Genomic DNA, 7,306 nt, shown 5'->3' with positions numbered 1-7,306 from the left:
TGGGGGAGGGGGAATCAGCGCCTTTAACCCCCACCTTGTTTGACAGTCAACTGTATGTAATAAATTCTTGCTGAATTGAATCTATTTCTATAATTAGGCCATTCTTTTACACTAGAATGATTCACTCCTTTATCAGTACTTTCTGACTCTCAGCTATGTGTGAGCATTGATGAACATGATGAATAGAAAAGATGTATTGCCTGCCCTATGCCAGGCAGTGTATATGGTCTTATGGATCCAAAGAAGATAAGATCCAACCCCAGACCTCAAGGAGCTCATGGTTCAAAGGAGAGATAAATGTAAAAACAAGTCCGGATCTGGTTGTAATATGGGCTGTGAGTCAGAAGCTACTAGCTACCCACCTGACACCTGCTTTCTCATTTTTCCTTAGAAATAGAACCCATGGTTTTATCTGGGTTCGTGAGCAGCAAGTCCTATTCACAGCTATCTTTGTTGTGAGGCATAGCTGTGTTCAATCTAGGAAGACACAAATAGAAATATGACATGTGGACTTCGAAGGAGCTGATTCAGCAGAAGGGCTGCTTTTTCCCAGCTGCCTTCCTTCTTTCTTCTTGCCTGAAACTCCAGCAGTTGTCTTGAAACACGAAGTGAACTCGAGTGTGTAAGCCCAGTGCTGCAGTGGTGGAGCGGAGGCACCTGGGACTCTGATGGCACCATGGAGTAGCTTCACCAACCCTGAGCTGCTTACTAATAATTTATTGGGTTTTTTTGTTTGTTTTTTAATATGAGAAGTAAATTCTGTGGTTTAAATCACTGTTATTTTGGAGTTTTCTATTTAATGCAGCCAAACTACAATCTAACAAACACAGGAATAGAGATTTCCATAAGGTGATATGGGGGCCAGAACAGAGGGACGTCAGTGTTTATGCAGGGAGGCAGAAACACTCTCTAGAGGAAATCCTTGAATGGAAACTCTGCAGAAGGAATGGCAGTTTGTTAGAAGGACAAGTCTGGGCAGGCAGGGAGAGTGCTACGCACTAAAGTAGCAGTCAGGATGGGGCTTAGCACAGGTACCTTGAGAGGGAAGGTACCATATTCTCAGATCAAGTTATCTGCAAAAGATAAGAAAAGAAAAGAAAAAAGGAGAATCCCAGACTTGCTAGTCACTACTTACCTTTCTAGCCTCATTACCTCTACATCAGTTGGATTTAGTAATCAAAATATTGAAGTAACTTTAAGATGGCCATGAACATTCTCTCCTGTCCTGAAATATCTAGGTGCCCTTTAAATCAAATAAGCAAACAAAGTAAAATGTTTGCAGAAAGCCAGCTACGAAGAAAACTTTGCACCAGATGCCTCGGAGAGATTAAAAATGAGCTGAAGAGTTCTTGCTCCCACAGGGCTCTGTTTGGAGGGTGAGGGCATTGGCAGATGCATGCACGCACAATGCACAAGTGAATAAGGAAGCTTGAGAGGGAGATGGGACAGTGTTGTGTGTGGCTTGAAGGGAGAGGGCACTTACCCACAGCTCCCACGCAGGTACTACTGTTATAAAATCCATCCCACTCATAAGACTGAGTGGGATTTCCCAGGATCTGGGAGCAGAAATTGGAGAAGCAGTGAGGCAGGGGTGTGATAACTCTGTGGTAGACACTGACCACTGGAGGAACCACGGGTAAGCATGGCAGCCTCCTCTGTGAGAGTAGCCTGTGTAGGACAGACATGGTCATAAAGACAACACTTCTCCTGGGAAGGAGGCAGTGCTCTGTGTGGGGGAGTACAGAAAGAAGTACAGGCCAAGGCTAGGATGTGGGACCAAAGCACTGGCAAACTTGAGCAGGCCATGACTTTGGGACAACTTGCAGCCATCTGAGTGGTGAAGTCAGCCAGCTGCATTTCCCCAAAACACTCTGGTTTTGCTTTCTGTGGTCTGCGATGCTACAAACTTGACAGGGAGCAAGGTTGGAAGAAGAAAATAATGACATTTGTAGCCTATTATGGGATGCATTTGGGTAATTGGTACATGGTAGGAGAAGCCCAAGTGTGAGAAAAATAAAGCTTCTATTGGGAACTGGGATGCTAATTGCAGAGGGTGACTTATAAATTGGGGTTTGCTTTAAGTCCTGGTGGGATGATGGAGAAGAAGATAAGAAGTGAATGTCTGCCTCACTCACCTGCCCAGATGCTGCACGGCCCCGCGTCACTCCACCTGAAGAGATGCTACAGCAGCCCGCCTCACTCACCTGCCCAGATGCTGCACGGCCCCGCGTCACTCCACCTGAAGAGATGCTACAGCAGCCCGCCTCACTCACCTGCCCAGATGCTGCACGGCCCTGCGTCACTCCACCTGCCAGAGACACAGCATGGGGCACTGCACTGGCTTTCCAGCCACAGGGGAGGGAGTTTCCATATCTGTGTAAGTGGCTGGGTGGGTGGGGGGCGAGAGGCACAAATGAGTATAAATATAGTAACAGGTCAGTTCCAGAGCAATTTCATCCCCCAGACATTCTGTGTCTGCCCCACCCCTGCGGGAATGAGTCAGGAGATCAGAGGAATTGTTCATATTGAGAGAGGATACCCAAGAAGGGTGAGGTCTGGGAGAATAGGTCTTCTCAGGGAAACTACAAGGATGCACCTGCAGGGTCCTCTCCATGGTGACTCAGCTCTTGGGAATTTGTGGACTTAACTTTCTGGAACCTGGAAATTTCCACTTCTGTGAAATCCTGTAGTTCTGTAGGGGCTGGACTAGCATCTCCTGCTTGATTCAAACTGGCCAATGGGAAGGATACCTGTGGGGTGGAACTTTTTGACTGTCAATAAAAGGAGAAAGACCAAGCCAGTCGGGGAGCTTGGCCATTTGGAAATCTATGCCGTAAGCTCCCAGCTAATGAATAAAGCCTTTCCTCTCATAAATGTGGTATTTGGGTGCTCTTTCTCTCCATTAGGCCTCATCTTCCTGCAACAATATGAGTGGATTGGTGAAGGAAGATAGAGTTTCAGGGTGTAACTTTAAAACAAGGTGTGTCTACAAAGCCATGTCTTGGGCCTTTTTGGTGTATAAAGTCCCTCTGTTTGGGATTGACATCTAGCTCAGGGTTATACTGTCCTTGGCCTGGAATCCTTAGTTTAGAGCATGAAACCATAAAATGAATTCACCACATCTGAAAGGGCACAGTGGCCAGCACGGGACCTATTGTGGGTGGAGACACCACGAGGCACCCTGATACCAGAATTTCTTCCTCAGTAGGTCATTGGTCTCAGGGATTCAAAGAATGAATCCTCAGACCACAGATCAGTGGTAAGGTACGATTTTATTAGAAAGGAATACAGAAGTAAAAAGCACCAGAGCTTCTGGAAGGGGAAAAGAACTAACTGAGGAGTCTGAACATAGGCTCTTTATCTAGACATATTAGGTCTTGAGAATTAATTACACATAGCCAGGACTTGGTAGGTGGAAAAGGTCTTTTCAAAGTTAATGAGCACATTAAAAAATGAATGAATGTAGTTCCTCCCCCACTAGGGCAAAGTTTTCAGGTCCTTTACAGTTTTTGTTTCTGAGAGGGGATTAGGGTGTGTGCTCCTTAGTGGAACCACCCCCCAAAAACAACTGAGGCTACTTTGTTCTTGATCTTGCTAGAGCCCAGAGGGTGTGTCTTGCAAAAGGCAGCCTGTTTGTGCCTGGAAATGGGGATCTGATTTCTGAGCTCTCCTGGGCCTGGAGAATGGAGGGCTCACTGTCCAGCCCTGAGTGATGGAATCCTGTATCAATCAACCTTCTCTCCAAATAGAAGCTCTAACTACTGTTAGAGAAAAGGGACCCTGACCACTCCAAATTGCTTCCTGCTTAAGATGGACGGTGATAGGGGGAACATTAGAGGTTCCTCAGAAGAGGATGATCTCAGTAAATGGAAATCTGGGTTGATTCCTCTAGCTTGGGGCAAAATGTTAGGATATTCTCTTTATGAAATTGCTCAGGCCTCAGAAACTGGGGTCCTTTGTTTAGGCTTGAATGGGAGAATCAAATATCAATAGAAGGGGACAGTTAGGGTTTCCTGAGTTGAAAGGTGATCCAGGAGTTCACAATAGAGTCAGGTCTTGGGCTGGAACCCTTTTCACTGTGGTTTGATGATATCATCTCTGGAAGACATAAATCTGATTAGCACATTAAAAGGGAAGGGTAGAACACTGAGAGGAGGGGGTTAATGAAGTCTGTGACTTTGAGGGAAAACTGTATTAACACTTTCCTTGCTGTCTTTTAAATAATAACTTCAAATCTTCTTTAGGCTCACAAGTGTAAGTGAACTGTGGTTCATTTTCTTCACAGTCTACTCTTGTAGGAGGTGGTGGGTTCCAGGATTTCACCTGTGAATGATGTATCCAGGAATCTATTCCCATAACTTTAATAGCTGTAGAAGATAAGATAATAGGAAAGGGCCCCTCCCAAGTTGGGGTAATTAGATCTCTTCCCAAATTTAGTTTAATAGGAATCTAGAGTCCGCAAAAGTCTGTAATTCCAAGAAGCTTCAAATCAGTCTAAGAGTTTGAGGTTTAGGGTGAGCCAATATTGGTTCTATTCTTTCTTTACCCAAGGCTCTCTTCCCCTGTGAAAGTGGGAGACCCAAATAGTGAGCTTCAGGCACACGTAATTTGGCTTTAGCCTTGGAAACCTTGTACCCACAATCAGTTAGAAAGTTTAATACAGGCTGTATAGCCTTGTGGCATTCCTCTGCATCTGGCACTACCAAAAGAATATCATCTACATTCTGAATAAGAGTTACCATAGGATATGAAAAATGACTCAAGTCTTGGACTAAGGTCTGTCCAAACAAGTAAGGGCTGTCCCTAAATCCCTGGGGTAACACAGTCCATGTGAGCTGGGTAGAAGGGTCAGAGGGATCTTCAAAAGCAAAAGATATTGGGAATTCTCATGAAGAGAAATGGAAAAGAAGGCATCTTTTTTTTTTTTTTTTTTTAAGAGAGTTTTACTCTGTCACCCTTGGTAGAGTGCTGTAGCATCATAGCTCACAGCAACCTCCAGCTCTTAGGCTTAAGTGATTCTCTTGCCTCAGCCTCCCGAGTAGCTGGGACTACAGGCGCCTGCCACAAAGCCCAGCTATGTTTTTGTTGCAGTTTGACCGGGGCCGGGTTCAAACCCACCACTCTCGGTATATGGGGCCAGCACCCTACCCACTAAGCCATAGGTGCTGCCCAAAAAAGAAGGCATCTTTTAAGTCTAGAAACAGGCAGCCTTTTCAGGGATATGAGACAATAAAGTATACAGATTGGGAACTACAGGATGGAGAGAAATGACTTCTTCATTTATAATGTGGACATCTCGGACTAGTCTCCAAATTGCATTTGGCTTTGGCATCCTAGAATAGGAGTGTTACATGGACTATTGCAAGGTATTAATAATTTTTGTCCCTTTAGATTCTATATTATGGGTATCAGCCCATTCTTAGCATCTGCTTTTAGAGGATATTGTTTTTGATTGGGATAGATGGTGGGATTCTTTAACTTAATTTGGACTGGTTGAGTGTATCTTCCTCTTCCCTCCTGTCCCTCAGTGGCTCACACTTCTGGGTTAATTTCTGTCTCTAATAAGGGAAGGCATAGTGTAGTTTCCTGTCCCATATTCATATACATGGTTTTTTCCACTTTATTTAGTATATCCCTCCTGCAAAGGGGAGCAGGACTTTCAGGCATGATTAGGAAGGCATGAGAGAACAGTCACCCCAATTGCAGCTTAAAAGGTAAGAGAAAAATTAGGTAACTGGCTTTCCAGACACTCCCTGTATAGTTACAGATTTGGGGGATAAAAGACCAGGATTAGAAAGGAGTATAGAAAAGGTTGCTCCAGTGTCCAGAAGAAATTCTATCTCCTGGCCCTCCTCTATGAGACAGGCCAGGGGCTCTTGAGGGGTGATGACACAAGCGGAGCCATGAGAATCTGCCTTGGGCACCCTCAGTCCAGTTTGGGGGCTGATGGGGGATCACTGTCCCAAGAGGCCTTCACCTCTGGGGACAGGCCATCCTCCAGTGGTCACCCTTACACTCTGGACAGGACCCCATTGGCTTGCCTGACAGGCGGTGCTGCTGGGGGGCAATCTTTCCTGAAGTGGCCAGTCTGACCACATTGGAAACACTTGCTTTTAGCTCTTTTGGCTTCCCCCTGCCCCTGAATGGTGCCTGTTTGTGGAGTGCCATTACTCAAGCTGTCATTTTTTTAATCCCTTTTCTCTTTTTCCTCCTCTTTCTCCTGATCTTGGTTATAAAAGACCACAGTGGCCATTTTAAGAAGATTCTCTATATTATGATCTGGGCCTGGAGCCAATTTCTGGAGGTGTCTTCGAATGTCTGGGGCTGCTTGAATGATAAATTTACCTTTTGAAATAATTTGGCCCTCTAAGGAGTCAGGTGTTAACTGGGTGTGTTTTCTCATCACCTCCCTAAGCCGCTCAAGAAAGGCTGAGGGACTCTAATTTTGTTCCTGGTAAATAGTAGACAACTTAGAATAGTTCATAGGTTTTTTCTTGGATCAATATAAACCTTCCAGGGTACATGTTAGAAAATGCTTATGGTACCAGTCACCTTGTTTCTCAGGGTCCCATTAGGGATCCTCAAAGGGAACACTCTGTCTTCCCATGGGGTATCTGTCCCTTTCCTCAGGAGACATACTGCCATCAGTATTGGACATGAACCACAAATCACCCCACTTTCTAGCTTTCATTTTTTTTCATTAAAAGTTAAAGTTTGATCTAGTAATAGCATCACATCTCACCAAGAGAGGTCAAAGATTTGTCCTAACCCTTGGAGAACATTGGTATACCTTTCTGGGTCATCAGAAAACTTGCCAAAATCAACCTTAATTTGTTTTAAGTCTGCCAGAGAAAATGGCGTGAACATTTGTGCATCTCCCTTCTCACCACCTGCAGTCTGGTCCAAGGGACGCAAAGGACACAGTTGCTTTCTGCAGGTCCCAATAGGATCAGAAGAAATTCTTGGAACAGCCTCCTTCCTGGGGTTCCTAAATGTACCAAGGAAGGTGTGGGAGAAGTAGATGTCAGGTTTGAACTAGGTAGTGACGGCATCTCTCTCAGGAATCCCTGGACGTTTGGACAAGTTGCTACAGCCAGGAGAGCAGAATCTGTCTGACAGGTTTTACACAGATGGGGGCTGTCCCTGAGGAAAAAAGAAGCTTGCACATAGGTAATTCAGCCCATTTCCTTTCTTGTTACCATAATTTAGAGTACCCTCTGGTGGTTATCATTTATCATTGGAGAGTCAATCCTAAGGCCAGGCCTGGGTGCAGAAGAAAATCATCCTTTTTTTTTTTTTTTTTTTT

This window comes from Otolemur garnettii, unplaced genomic scaffold, assembly GCF_000181295.1.
Source record: "Otolemur garnettii isolate 467f Iridium unplaced genomic scaffold, OtoGar3 scaffold00182, whole genome shotgun sequence".
In the NCBI taxonomy this organism is placed as follows: Eukaryota; Metazoa; Chordata; class Mammalia; order Primates; family Galagidae; genus Otolemur; species Otolemur garnettii.
This window is presented reverse-complemented; position numbering follows the sequence as displayed.